We start from the raw sequence: 15,370 nt of genomic DNA, 5'->3' as shown, positions 1-15,370 counted from the left end.
TGTCATTATGAGATACTGGCTTCATCATCCTACATTATCCTATATCAGGATACCAATATATCAGTTTGTCTCGAACTGATTGTTTTAACTGAATGGAAGTCAATGCAGTTACAACACAAGCAGAATCACAAGCACTTACTTGTGATTTTGAGTTATGATCATTTTTCTATAAATAAAATGTAAACATTGTAATGGAAGCTTACCTCAGGTATTTTGGTTTAGTCTCTGTATTGCTGCTGTGCATGCTCAAGTAAATGCTCTTAATATATCCCCAGCTGCTTGAATAATTTAATCTACGCCTTTGAGTGTAATGAACTTTCTGATGCTCATCTGCAGTGCTGCTTAGAAATAGAAGCCTTTTGAATTTAGCATTAACAAGCGCTCATACTGAGAGTCTCCAAGCTGCTTTGTAAGAGTGCAATAAGCTCGAAGAAACCCAGCAACCCACTCAGTGGTAGAGGCATCAAGGTGCATTTTCTCAAGCATGACGACCAGACCCTTTGTTTGAAGTCCCTCTAGTTCAACCCCGTTTTCCCTGCGTTGTTGCCATGGTTAATTGTTACTGCATTTTTAATCTTGTCACTGTTTCGCATGTCTCCACTTACTTTAAGTCAAAGGCATCCAGGATCCACACTCCTCCTGCAGTTTTAGTGATACTGTACTGCTCCACATTGTGCCGAGTTAAGTCTTTTTCGAAGGCTCTGTTATGTATATTCTCAAACACAGAGATGGACAAAGGCTCACAGAAGCCTGTTGATTCCTGTGGTTATATGTAGACAGGGTACTGCTGTGCTGTTGTGCCCAATACAGCTTTTAACCCAGTGGGATAGGGAGGTTAGCATGGACGTCTCACTGGCCAGAGGGAAAAGTCACTGCAGCTCAGTGGCTGGCGTTGTCAAGCACATGCAACCTTTCACAGCCTCCCTAAAAGGTCTTTCTTTTCAAAGGTCATATTGAATCCTCTGTTGCGGCACATTTTTGATTCTGCATGAGGGAAAAGTCAACAGTAGTGCCCCTTCATTTCACAAAATGAATCAGGGGTAGGAAAACTTGGTGGAAAAAACCCCCCCACATTAATTTGTGGAGCCTGACTGATGTACGGTTTTTAACAATGCCCACACCGATATTTAGAGATTTGAAAAATACAATATATCATCGAATATTTTTTTCTCTCACACATGCAGTGTGTAACTAGATCTAAATCCTTGCTGATCTAATATAACAACACAATTTAAAAATAATCATGTTTAAATGTGACAAAAAGTCGTGGATTGCTCGTTTATACTCTACCCAACTCTGCTCAGATCAGCTGGTTGTTGTCTTTGTGTCATTTCAAGGACATGTGTTGCTAGCAGAAAAGTTGCTGGCAACACTTATACAGTGGTTGAAGGTTGTTTCCCCCATTTTTGCTTTTCTTTGTATTTATCGACAATTAGAAATGCAGATTCCGCAGATATAACGGCAAATAGCTAACACATACCGGGAAATAGGCGATATATTGACTCAAGCTGATATATGAGTCAGGCTCTACTCATTTAGAGATTCAGTTTGAATCCCAGTTAGACTAACACATGGTCCTGGAGGGATAATAAGGTTTTGTGACCTAAAATACACTATTCTCAAATATAGTTAATTTGCATTTTTATGTAAAGCTGTTAAATATTTCAGTATGTATAGCATTAGCTACATGGTTATTATTCTCTGGGTCGATTCCATTAGCAATATTTTTTGATGGACGAGAGAAACATTGAGATATATATATATAACACCCAGCACGCCCCTGCGGGCGGTTTATCCTTCAAGCTCGGGTCCTCTACCAGAGGCCTGGGAGCTTGAGGGTCCTGCGCAGTATCTTAGCTGTTCCCAGGACTGCGCTCTTCTGGACAGAGATCTCCGATGTTGTTCCCGGGATCTGCTGGAGCCACTCGCCTAGCTTGGGAGTCACCGCACCTAGTGCTCCGATTACCACGGGGACCACCGTTACCTTCACCCTCCACATCCTCTCGAGCTCTTCTCTGAGCCCTTGGTATTTCTCCAGCTTCTCGTGTTCCTTCTTCCTGATATTGCTGTCATTCGGAACCGCTACATCGATCACTACGGCCGTCTTCTTCTGTTTATCTACCACCACTATGTCCGGTTGGTTAGCCACCACCATTTTGTCCGTCTGTATCTGGAAGTCCCACAGGATCTTAGCTCGGTCATTCTCCACCACCCTTGGGGGCATCTCCCATTTTGACCTCGGGACTTCCAGGTTATACTCGGCACAGATGTTCCTGTACACTATGCCGGCCACTTGGTTATGGCGTTCCATGTATGCCTTGCCTGCTAGCATCTTGCACCCTGCTGTTATGTGCTGGATTGTCTCTGGGGCATCTTTACACAGCCTGCACCTGGGGTCTTGCCTGGTGTGATAGACCCCAGCCTCTATGGATCTTGTGCTCAGAGCTTGTTCTTGTGCTGCCATGATTAGTGCCTCTGTGCTGTCTTTCAGTCCAGCTTTGTCCAGCCACTGGTAGGATTTCTGGATATCAGCCACCCCCTCTATCTGCCGGTGGTACATACCGTGCAGGGGCCTGTCCTTCCATGATGGTTCCTCGTCTCCCTCCTCTTTCTTGGGTTTCTGCTGCCTGAGGTATTCACTGAGCACTCGGTCAGTTGGGGCCATCTTCCCAATGTATTCTTGGATGTTCGTTGTCTCATCCTGGACTGTGGTGCTGACACTCACCAGTCCCCGGCCCCCTTCCTTCCGCTTAGCGTACAGCCTCAGGGTGCTGGACTTGGGGTGAAACCCTCCATGCATGGTAAGGAGCTTTCTTGTCTTTATGTCAGTGGCTTCTATCTCCTCCTTTGGCCAGCCTATTACCCCAGCAGGGTACCTGATCACGGGCAGGGCATAGGTGTTGATGGCCCGGATCTTGTTCTTACCATTCAGCTGACTCCTCAGGACTTGCCTGACCCTCTGCAGGTACTTGGTGGTTGCAGCTTTTCTAGCGGCCTCTTCATGGTTCCCATTCACCTGTGGGATCCCCAAGTACTTGTAACTGTCCTCTATGTCTGCAATGTTGCCTTCTGGTAGTTCAATCCCCTCAGTTCTGACTACCTTCCCTCTCTTTGTTACCATCCGACTACACTTCTCCAGTCCGAACGACATTCCAATGTCATTGCTGTATAGCCTGGTAGTGTGGATCAGTGAATCGATGTCTCGTTCACTCTTGGCATACAGCTTGATGTCATCCATGTACAGGAGGTGGCTGACAACTGCTCCGTTCCGTAGTCGGTATCCGTAGCCAGTCTTGTTAATGATCTCACTGAGGGGGTTCAGGCCTATGCAGAACAGCAGTGGGGACAGAGCATCTCCTTGGTAGATCCCGCACTTGATGGTGACTTGTGCTATGGGCTTGGAGTTGGCCTCTAGTGTTGTACGCCACATCCCCATTGAGTTCCTGATGAAGGCTCTTAGGGTCCCATTGATCTTGTACAATTCTAGGCATTCCAGTATCCAGCTGTGGGGCATTGAGTCATAGGCCTTCTTGTAATCAATCCAGGCAGTGCACAGGTTGGTCAGTCTGGTCTTGCAGTCTCGGCTGACTGTTCTGTCTACCAGTAGCTGGTGTTTTGCGCCTCTGGTATTCTTGCCAATTCCTTTCTGTGTCCCGCTCATGTATTGACCCATGTGCCTGTTCATCTTAGCCGATATGATGCCTGACAGGAGCTTCCATGTAGTACTGAGGCAGGTTATTGGTCGGTAGTTGGAGGGGACCGGTCCCTTCTTGGGGTCCTTGGGGATCAGGACCGTCCGACCTTCGGTTAGCCATTCCGGGTGTCTCTCGTTAACTAGCAGCTGGTTCATTTGTGCTGCTAGACGCTCGTGGAGTGCAGTCAGCTTCTTTAGCCAGTAGGCGTGAACCATGTCGGGCCCTGGTGCTGTCCAACTCTTCATACTGGAGACCCTTTCTTGGATATCTGCCACTGTGATGGTTACTGGATCCTGTTCGGGGAGGTTGCTGTGGTCTGCCCTCAGATCCACTAGCCACATGTGTATATATATGTATATATATATATATATACATATATATACATATATATATATATATATATATGTATGTATATATGTATATCTCAATGTTTCTCTAGTGTGGAATTGTGATCCAGTGAAAGCATCTATTCCACTCTCCAACCATGCAACACTCTGCATTACTAATCTGCCTTGAATATATCTGAAATCCTTTCTGATGATTCCAAACCATATCATAATCACACTTAATTTTAAGGGCGCAACAACGTCAAGCTACGCCTTTCTAATTGTTATTTAACTGTAAAGCAAATTAATCTTTCTTTAGTTCAATGGTTCATTAGGGTTTTAGCATGAACAATTAAGAATTATGCAAGTGTGAAGCAGTCCTCTCGCTCCCTCTGCTTCTGGAAAATTCGATGAATGAAAACAGATTTAATGAGTGAACAGTGAATAAATTTAACCAGGAGCAAACCTCAAAGCAAATCTTGAGTGAACATGGTAGCTCAAGTTCAAAATCTTTCACGGTTGATTTATCCTGTTTTGACTTGGCTTTGTTCTCCCTCTGACCTTTTCCGGGTTTACCCTTGATTGGTATTGATTAGGTAGGGACTAGTGAATTACTGAAAGTCACATTCTGACCTCTGAGCTTTGACCCTCTGAGCTGTGTTGACCAGTTTGTTGACAAAGCGTTGAATGAGACAAGGCTTTGTTCTTGTCGTCAGTCTTCCTCCTTAATAGAGTTTCGATGAAAAGCCATCACTAAAAGCAAGAACTTGTAGTCTTAAAATGAAATAAACTCTTTTATCTGTCATGTCTTTGATACTTTTAGTACATATGTCATAAAATACTACAGTTTCATTTAATTGTTATCTTTCATTCTCTTCATTGTTGTAATTGAGATCTTGTTTTTTCCCAATCTTGAAACAGGAAACACGACGTGGCTTTCATGCCTGTATTATTTCTGTTGCAGTATGTGTCTGAAATACTATACATTTGCTGTAAAGAGTGAAATAGTATTCCTTATTACTAAACCTAATTTCTGGCACTCCTCCAACTCCATGTTTCTGAGGTCACCTGTTCAGCCCAGATGTGTTCTCGTGGCACTCATCACCAGGTATTAGGTAAATAACATAAAACCTTGTTCTATTTCATCTTGTCTTGGCCTGCCAGAGTTATGCAGTGGGCATGGATTAAATAGGACAAAGTGTTTTCAACATTTTTACAAAGACAAATGGAACAAAATAAGGAAATGCTCTCCTTAACAGGGCCAGTGACTCGTGTTTGTTTCTTTTCCTGTTCAGTGTTTGTTAATGTTGCCTCTGTCTTTGTGTTTTAGTGGTAATTTGCTGGGTTATAGTCCCTCTCACAGCAGAGAGTGACTTGCACCACTGTGATGCAATAGGTGGTGCGATTACTGAAGCCTCTTTATAGCCCTCCCAGTGGATGAATCCTCCATCTTATTGCACACTACCACCCTCCATAAATTTTACTTTTTATTTGCTTGACAACCGTTTGTGTGAGCTCACAGTCGGGAGCTGGTGCAGGACTGACTCCCTGTTGCCCCTCTAAATCGACAGTCGGTCCAGGAAACACTTGGAATTTTTTCCCTCCCAAATTTTATCTCTTTGATAGTCCATTTCTCTCTCTTTCCTCACTTTCTCTCAGACCTCCTCATTAGCTTAGGCTCCGGAAGCTTTTCATCATTTGGATGAATGACAAGCCCGGTACAGTGGACCCAGCCAGGGCTCCCACCCCTCCCCCACAAGCACACCCTCGTCACCAGGCAACACACCACAAAAGCCCTCTGTTACAAAATAGCTTTTAGGATCAATTGAAATGACTTGCTTTTGTCTGTTTGTCTGGAATTATTTGTAAAGAGCTGAAGCTTTGGTAGGAAATATGTGTTCACCCTGTTCGACTCTTATATAGAGACTGCAGTTGACCTCAGGGACTGTTTGAAGAGATCTAAAAAGCCAGCAGTGTTGTTCACTGTGAATATGAGTCGGGAATGAAGTAATAAGTAGTAAAATAGCATCATATGTGCACGTGACTATGTTATTATTTTACAAATCGCTTCAGTATGCATAATATCCACCTTGTTTAGTCCGAAAACCACCATTGAACTACTGTTATATGGCAGGCCTCTCAACAAGACTGTAATGAAAAAAACAAGAAACCGAGAAGGGGGGGGGGGTTAAAGGACATGACAGAGGAAGCCTGTAAAAGTGCCTCAGTTTATACCCACGCCACTCATTCATGTGACTTTAACTCCTCTCTGGATGCAAATGTAAAGAAACATGTTTTCATCAGTCTACATGTGGGAGAAGCTGCAAAATTGCAGTTCGCCACTCCTCAGAGCTTTGTGGACAGATTGCCACAAGCGGCCACTCAGATTCAGACAGCAGCGAGGAAGAGTGATTTATGTGGAGCTGATGGTAGGTTTCATGAGCGTGTTTGTACTTGTGCGTGCACGTGTAGCTCTTGATCACGCTCCGACCTTCCTGTCCCCACCCCTTTCAATGAGCTCCTGCCTGGGTGACCGCTGAAGCTCCATCCTTACATCCTGTTAGCTCCCTTTGTCTGCAGGCCAAACCCTGCCTTCGATCAACCCCCTCCCTGTTCCACCTCCCTTGCTCCTCCTAGCCTTACCGTGAAGCAAGTGATCTTTTTGTCATATTGATCAGCAAAACATAGCTTTAATATTTTAACATAAAGCCTCTTGGCGGGCTCCTTTGTCTCTTGCCAAATGAGAATGAGTTTAATATAAATATTTTCACTTCCATCCATCCATCCATTCGCTTCCGCTTATCCTTTTCAGGGTCGCGGGGGGCGCTGGAGCCTATCCCAGCTGTCATAGGGCGAAAGGCGGGGTACACCCTGGACAGGTTGCCAGTCTGTCGCAGGGCTAACACACAGGGACAGACAACCATTCACACTCACTCGCACATTCACACCTAGTGACAATTTGGGTTATCCAATTAACCTATCCCCACAAGCTGCATGTCTTTGGACGGTGGGAGGAAGCCGGAGTACCCGGAGAGAACCCACGCAAACACGGGGAGAACATGCAAACTCCACACAGAAAGACCCCGGCCTGATGGTGGAATTGAACTCAGGACCTTCTTGCTGTGCGGCAACAGTGCTAACCACCGTGCCACCGTGCTGCCCCTTTTCAAGGCACCCAAAGCACCCAGCATATTTTCACTTATAGAACAGTAATCCATCTGTATCCCTTTGAAAACATTGCAGACTTGTTGTTGTTGCCCCCTTTCGTGTGGGCAGGTACATAGGCTGATGTTAACTTGAGAGTGCTCCCTCCTGCTGTGTGGTCAGCACTCCTCCATCTGTCTGCCAGCATAGCTCAGATGAACTGATGGAGAAAGAATTTTTTTTTTTTTTTGCTCATAACGAGCAAGCTAAACTAATGAGAGCTCTGACCTCGGTTGTGTAATTGCACCAGAAACCGATTATTACTCTGCACCTGCTGACTCAATCTGCAGCTCTCATTGCTTGATTATGAATGCTCAGTTCTGGCTCATTAAAAAATCGGAAACAACAAAGCGGTTTTATTACAGCACGCTATTTTTCTGATTTGAGAGCAGGTTCATTTTCTGAAAGGCAACGACGATGGTCGTCTGACTATCTGTAACACGCTCCACTTCAAGTAAAGATGCTGTTTGCTGTCAGCAAGCTAAGTGAACAGCAATACTAAAAACCTCCCGTGGGTAGTTATGCTGACAAACGCTGAAACTTGTCCAGCAGTCCTGTGGGGAAGGAGCGGAGTGAATCTCTATTACGTCTGAAGATGGCACGTCACTCACCTAAAAGCGGTGGAAAATCGCCAAGGGATTCCATGCTGCTCATGGCATGCCTTATCATCTTCATTTACTCATTATTAAAAAAAAACTTGGAATTTCTATCCATTTAACAATTTCTGAACCAACAAAATTAAGAGTGCAATGTTTGCCACTGTGCTCAAGTCCTAAGCTGTGCTCAGACGATTTCAGCCATGTACAGAGCACAGACATGCATGGAGAGCTCTAAATATCCACTGTTAGCTGCTCCATGGATTCAGCATCCTTAAGCTTTAAAAATAACTGCCTGCATAAACAGCATCACTTGGCAAGTGAAGCCCACGAACAAGGAAAAGGATGCAGAAAGGTGTCGATGCCGCTCAGAGACTAAATGTGTTTAACTTAGTCCTCTAGAGGCACTTCAGTTATGACATGGATTTAATCGCATCACTGTTATTTTTATGGGATCCCTCTTGAAAATGCAAATAAATCTGCGCCAGAAACCTAAGAAAAAAACGTACGCACATTGTACACACACACACACACACACGCGCGTGCACCATATGTAACAAATTGATAAAACAGATATCTACGCATACACAAACTTTGCTTCTTTTTGTCAGTGCGCCAACTCTCTAAGCAGCTGCTCTCAGCAGCTGTGTACGCTGTAGCTCATTCAGATTTCATTGTTCTACATATTTCATAGTTCTTTGTGTCTCTGGAAAACACAGACTGGAATAACATAATTTAGAAAGTAAATGCCTCAAAGAAACAGCTCATCGCTGGGTAGATTCTAGACATTATTCGATGTAGATTATTCGATGTGCCTTGAATTTGACAGTGTGGTAAACAAACAAGTGAAAAGGAAGAAACAAAAGGTTAGCTCTAGTCTCAAATTCAAGTTCAACCTGTCTATGACTGTCAGTGGACGTGTACGCGATTCTGTTTGTACGTACATATGGTGCTACCTTTGCTTGTGTGTCTTGATTAAAGTGGCACTCTGTTAATGAAGTCTGCGGCCGTCTCTGGACCACCCCAGCTATTCTCAAACAAACAAATGAATAGGGGGCCTAAAATTCCTTCTGTCTGCTTTTAAGGCTCATGGGAGGAATTCCTGAGTAATAGAGGTGAGAGGTGAAAGAAGAGAGAGCAGAGGCCGGGCCAAAGGTTGGAAGAGGCGGACTAGTCTCCAAATGTGGAATTTTGCTTTGGCCCCACATCATTAAGATTTTATATTATGGTTTGAACCACGTAGGTTTTTGGCTGCAGGAAGTCATTTTTATCAATCGCGTCCTCCCAGGGATAGAAAGATAAGGATGTGTGAGCTTGTTTTGAGCGCGTGTTATGTTGTTCCTGTGATTCCAGGCTTGACGAAGGGCTTGGTTAGCTCTCGCTCCTGCCCCGTCACCGCGCTTCACTACACTTAACAGAGCCTTTATGGCCAGATTGTGCAGTTAAAAGTCTTTACAGGGGTCTGCACCATCCACCAATAAAAACACATAAGGCCCCTCTTTTTGTCTCCTTCTTGGCATGCATTCTGTTTTTGCATCTGTGAAAATGTGTAATAAGGACAAAGACAGGCGGGAGGTGGAGCCAGTTGTGGATATTATTATCGCCCTCTCAGTTTTTCACAAAACACACACACACACACACACACACACACACACACACACACACACACACACACACACACACACACACACACACACACACACATGCACACACAGGGGGCCCTCAGTCCAGTTTTGCATTTTGTTTAAGCAGGGATCAGGAAATCTTTCTGCCAACAAGCAGAAGAGTCTGAGACAAAGGCCTGTCAGTGATGGGCAGGCAGCAGCTCTCCTTTGGGCCTCTGCCATCTCTTTCCCACTATCTCGGCTCTGTTTGTGTTTGTGTGTGTTGGGGTACCTCTCGGAGCAGACCAGCAGCTATTGTCATTTATGAAATGCAGGGGCAGTGGAGTGGCTGGGAACAGGCAGAGGCTGTGGAGATGTTCAGCCTCTGTTGGCTCTGCTTTGTGACGGTGGCCCTGACCGTTTGTTCTCCTGACCAACACAGCTAGCTGTGGCTGAGGCCCCCTTTTGTCACTCCTGACTCTGGGTGGGTGTATTTCCCCATGCTCCCTCCTGCCTCTTTCTTCCCCCTCTGTTTCGGCATTGACGTAGAAATAAAAGGGTCAGAGGTCATAAGGGGCTGGACGATGAGAGGGGGTCCTTATCTGGGAAACGGTGACCTTTTTGTGTGCACTAGGGCAGAATGCCCCTCCCCTTTTTTCTTTTAAATTCTACTCCCATCACGTTTCGCCTCTTCCAACACTCGGTCTTATTCCCCAGTGGGGACCCATCCCCCTAGTATGATTGCCCCGGGGCAATGGCAGTGACCTTGGATTTGGCTGTGAAATAAAATGACCCAACCCTGCCACTGCACCAGAGAACTAAGCCCGCCCTTTCCCAAATAAGCGATGCAGCAGCCTGTCTTTTTTTCTGTAAATATCAGTAAAGATATTTATTTGTGCCTGTCACATTTTCAGTGTTGCTTTTGAGCTTGCTGATATTTACACGTTTCAAACAATACTGGCTGCAGGACTGATTGATCGATTAATTTATTGATTCAGTAAGAGGGAAGATGCATGGCAGTGTTTTACACTGCTCATGCGACGATAATGACTGAGTTGTGCATTAGAGCTATTTTTGCCCTAAAGTGACAGGATTGAGTGACTACACACTACAGCTTTTAAGTCATGACCTCAAAGTAAACATGTCAACTTTATATTGTTGTGTAGTCTAAGAAAAAGGGAATTCCATTCTTAGACATATAAAAAAATGAGCGCTCTTGCTACTGTAACGTCTAAATGGAACAGATAAGTTGTTTTTGAATTACATGTTGCTGCACAGCCTGCAACCCTGCTTCCATAGATACTGAATTTAATGCTAACCTTTGCTGTAGTTAGATACTTTTGTTATCATGACATCACAAAACTGTGACATAATCGTAAAACATGTTAAAGCTGTCTAATTTCCTTTATATCTGTTTTCAAAAGAGAAAAGAAGTTTATGAGTGTCACAGGAAGTCTGTTGAAATGCTTAAACTTAATTTATCTAAGTTTAATTATCCTTCCTTTCATAGTTTATATAGGCCAGTTTCATATAAAATGAATACTGTAGGGTTCAGCGTACACTCTTCTTCAGCTGACTTTGAGAACTTTTGGCTCTGGGTTCAGACTTCCTGGCCAGCTGGGGCCTTTGTGTGTGCCTACGTGGGTTTTTTTCAGAGTGCTCCATCCAAACACATGCATGTTAAGTTAATTGCTGATTTTAAATTGGCGGCGGAGTAGATGTGAAGTGTGTGCCTTTCTGTGTTGGCCTGTGACAGACTCGCAGCCTGTCCTGGGTCAGCTATTGTCTCCAGCCTCTTACAACTGTGGTTGCAACTCACAGCCTGTGAAGCCATTTGTGCCATTTCTGAGCAGTGCAAATAAATAAATAAATAAAAATAAAATCTAGATAATTAAACTGATTTAAAAAAAAATAAAGTGTGTATATTTTCAATAAGTAAACTGGGGTAAGATAAGTTGGGCTGACCAAATTCTTTTGTAACTTTTTCTTTTTTTGCCGTGTTGAAATCCTTTAGCTTCCATGTGAGCATCCATGCATTGTTGTTGAATTTACAGTCAGTCTGAAACGAGGAGTTGTTATAACAGCATAAACTCACTGAGGTCCATAATCTTTACTTTCTTCCCTCTATAACTACACGTATTTGAAGCGTTTGGGGGTAAAAGCCTGTCAGGCTCCACAGTGTGTGCAGAGTTGGTCGTCAGGGATAAAACGAATTCCACAGGAACCAATTAGAAGCGGCTACTGCTGGCATAGGATGAAAGATTTCTGAGATGGCCAGTTTCCTGCTGGCAACCTGTTTGCAGTGTCTATAGTTCTGTTAGCTTTGTTCTGTATGACTTTGGGGAAATCTAATAATTGAAAAATGCGCAGTTTCATTACAATTTTGCATTATAAATTATGAGTTCTGCTGTTTAGAGTGATTTCTCGTCAGTATACATTAGATACAGAGCAGTCGAGGTTATAGTAGAACATTTTCTTCCGCTGTTGTGAACTGATAGTCCACAGGTTTTGGACACTGGGTTGTATGAAATAAAGCATTTGAGAATGCCAACACATTATACAAGTGCGGATGATGCTCAGAGACTTATAAAATCTTTGAGCATTTTAAATGATTTAAAACGGGGGGAGGAATGAAGAAAATATTCCTAAGGCCACAGCAAAACAAGCCGCGTGAAAATCCAAGCAGGGAATAGGTGAGACAGATGAAAGGGGAGCGCAGCAGGAAGTGAAATAGGTGGAGCATGTGGCGGTGGTCTCGAGTGATCCCTCGGCCTCTCCGGCTCTGAAGGCTGGACCTTGAACCAGGAAGGAACATTCCATTCCGATGCTGTGCCGGGACCTCTGACCCCCACAGCTTTGTTTTCAGGGCTGATTTCGACAGTCACCAGGGGTACAAGGCAACATCGGGCTCACTTAGCTCAAAGAAGCACGTCTCTGCCGTTTGAACATGCCGGAAAACTGCTCCCCCGACCCCGGGCTCGTAATTCATCTCTGTAACTCGCACATTACCTTCGCTTGCGATCAATTAAATGATCTGACAAGGACATGTGCGCAGGATTGCGGTCAGAGACTGCACATACAATACGTTGACCTGCCGCTTTCCCTTAACATGAAGGTGTGTTTCACTCTGAAAGCATCAATGGAACATTTAATTTCCAATCCTCAAGTGACGGAGCTGAGAGTGTCGGATCCTTTGCAAGAGCTGTTTTATAAAATTCGTCTTTCAGTGAGCGCTGCGAGGCGAGATGTGTTTATTTTGTAAACTTATAAAGAATTTGTATCATCCGTCTGAATGCAGTCTTTAATCATTTTTATGAATGTATCTCAGTTTTTTTTTTCTTTGCAGAAGTGGTTTCATGTCATGTGTTAGTAAGTCGTAAGGCAGACCATTTCATTGCCACAGCTTGAAAAGATGAAACATGACACTAGCGGTGTAATGGCCCTCTCCATTTTCCAGCATGGGCATTATTTGTGAGAGGTAAGACAGCTTTAGAGGGTTAGGCGGCTGATGGTGATTTGGACGCGTCGGTGATATGTGCTTATGTCTGACAGCTTATAGTTGTGCCCCTCCTATCCACTGCAAGGAACAGATGAGATGAGAGCATGACTGTCAACAGAGTCCATGTTACAGGTTGCTTATGCGTTCTTTGTCAGTGGACATAAATTATACGAATACTGAAACACTCGTATTTTTGAGAGGGATTTCCTCAGACAGGACTCTTGATTAAAGACGCGTTTTACAGCATGTCACAAAATTTCACCTTAAAGAAGTGATCTCAGTGGAAAAGAAATATCAACTGAGTATTCTTAGTGCTATTAAATTAATCAATCGGTGGCTTTCCATATTCCCGGGTGAAGATTAATCGACCATAAATATAATCTGTAATTGCAGCCCAGAGGCGTGCTCCTGACAGGAGACTATAGGCAAGGCAAGGCAAGGCAAGGCAAGGCAAGTTTATTTGTATAGCACAATTCAACAACAAGGTGATTCAAAGTGCTTTACAGATACATTAGAAACAAGAACAAATAAAAAGCATGATTTAAAATTGATTAAAACAAGCAAATAAACTAACTAACTAATTAACAAACAAACAAACAACAGTATATAAAATCAAAACAGATAAAATCAGAACAGTAGATAAAATCAGTAGTTAAATGTAAGTTTTGAAATTTAAGCTTAAAGTGTGGATTTGGTGCTTTATTCAAATGCAGCTGAGAACAGGTGAGTCTTCAACCTGGATTTAAATAAACTGAGTGTTTCAGCTGATCTGAGGCTTTCTGGGAGTTTGTTCCAGATATAAGGAGCATAAAAGCTGAATGCAGCTTCTCCGTGTCTGGTTCAGACTCTGGGAACTGATAAAAGACCGGATCCAGATGACCTGAGGGATCTGGATGGTTCATACTGGGTCAGGAGGTCATTGATGTATTTTGGTCCTAAACCATTCAGAGCTTTATAGGCCAGCATCAGAACTTTAAAGTCTATCCTCTGACGGACAGGCAGCCAGTGTAAAGACCTCAGAGCTGGACTGATGTGGTCCACTTTTTTGGTCTTAGTGAGGACTCGAGCAGCAGAGTTCTGAATGAGCTGTAGTTGTCTGACTGATTTTTTAGGTAGACCTGTAAAGATGCTGTTACAGTAATCAAGCCTACTAAAGATGAATGCATGGACTAGTTTTTCCAGGTCCTGTTGAGACATCAGATCTTTTATCCTTGATATATTCTTGAGGTGATAGTAAGCTGACTTTGTTATTGTCTTAATGTGTTTTTCTAAGTTTAGGTCTGCATCCATCACTACACCCAAATTTCTCGCCTGGTTTGTGGTTTTTAGATGTATATAGGGAAGTTACTAAAATTATCCCTCTCGGCTGCTCGAAAACACAATTAATCATTGTGATCTTGCGTTAATCCTCACTGATTGACAGGAATTTGATTTACAGTAATCACTGTAAAGATAAGGCCTTCATTTAATTTCATTGTTCACTGGACCTCAGAAACAAAATATTTCTCTCAATTTATGTAAATCCAAAGCTGCTCTTTGTTTATTCGGGCCCCGCATGTAGTGTCGCGTTATCAGATGGAGCAAATTGTCGCTGAATGTAGTGTCTGCACAGGCTTTGTTTGCACCCGCTATAGGTAGCGGCAGAGACAAAGGGCTTTCATTTCTCACCCACCGTCTTGTAACACTAAGTGGTCGTGACAGGCTCTGCACTTGCCTTTCCTCCCTGTCTCTGCTCCTCTTCTTCCTCTGTGGTAATTTTTTTCTCATGATTTCACGTGAGCTAAGCTCCATGCGGTGGGCGTGGCAGGGGGAGACACACATGTGCGTACAAAGGGGGCTATGGTGGGGGGGAGGTTACTGACTGCATATTATCATGGAGTCATCGGGCTCAGGGTGGAGGCGAGCATTGGGGGCTGGGTTCCCTGAATGAGCAGGGGGCAGTAATATCCCTGGTGACCGCAGTCAGCTGGCAGCATGAATGGAGGAAAGAAGGGAGGGTTAAAAAGATAGTCAAAAGAGAGGAATGGGAGGCAGGCTTTGAGTTTCCAGGCATCTCACCGAGAGGATGTGTTGGTGTCAGTGACTCAGTATTGGAAAACGAGGTGATGGCAGTTTTCCATACATTAGCAGCACCTGCTGTTACCTAAGATGCTCCTTAGGCTTTAAAAGCTGCTGTGACATTATTCCCTATTGCTTCTCTTCCTGTTACGCAATATTTTCCAGTCTTCAGCGCATACATTTTTTTCATCTCTTTCAGTGCACATGGATATGTGTGTGCGTATTGCTGTGAGAAGTTAAGAACAGCACAAAGCAATTGCTAGAAATATCTTCCACCAATCTTGTCGCCGTGATTGATGTCACAGCATCTCTTCTTGGAGTAATTGAGCTGATATTTACAGCATTCAGGGTCTGATCTTTTTTCTCTCACTGTCTTTTCATCCTCCAT

At 43.9% G+C, this 15,370-nt stretch overlaps 1 protein-coding gene across 1 annotated transcript in view; it reads left to right on the top strand.

The window, feature by feature from the left end:
- Window positions 1–15,370, top strand: part of igdcc3 (immunoglobulin superfamily, DCC subclass, member 3) — a 65,160-nt gene that overhangs the window by 6,397 nt on the left and 43,393 nt on the right. The window lies entirely within an intron of this gene.

The sequence above is a fragment of the Diplotaxodon limnothrissa genome, linkage group LG1 (assembly GCF_057381915.1).
Source record: "Diplotaxodon limnothrissa isolate DT_005_m linkage group LG1, D_limnothrissa_male_GT1.1, whole genome shotgun sequence".
Lineage (NCBI taxonomy): Eukaryota > Metazoa > Chordata > Actinopteri > Cichliformes > Cichlidae > Diplotaxodon > Diplotaxodon limnothrissa.
The sequence above is the reverse complement of the archived record's forward strand: the minus strand, read 5'-3'. Positions and strand labels throughout refer to the sequence as shown.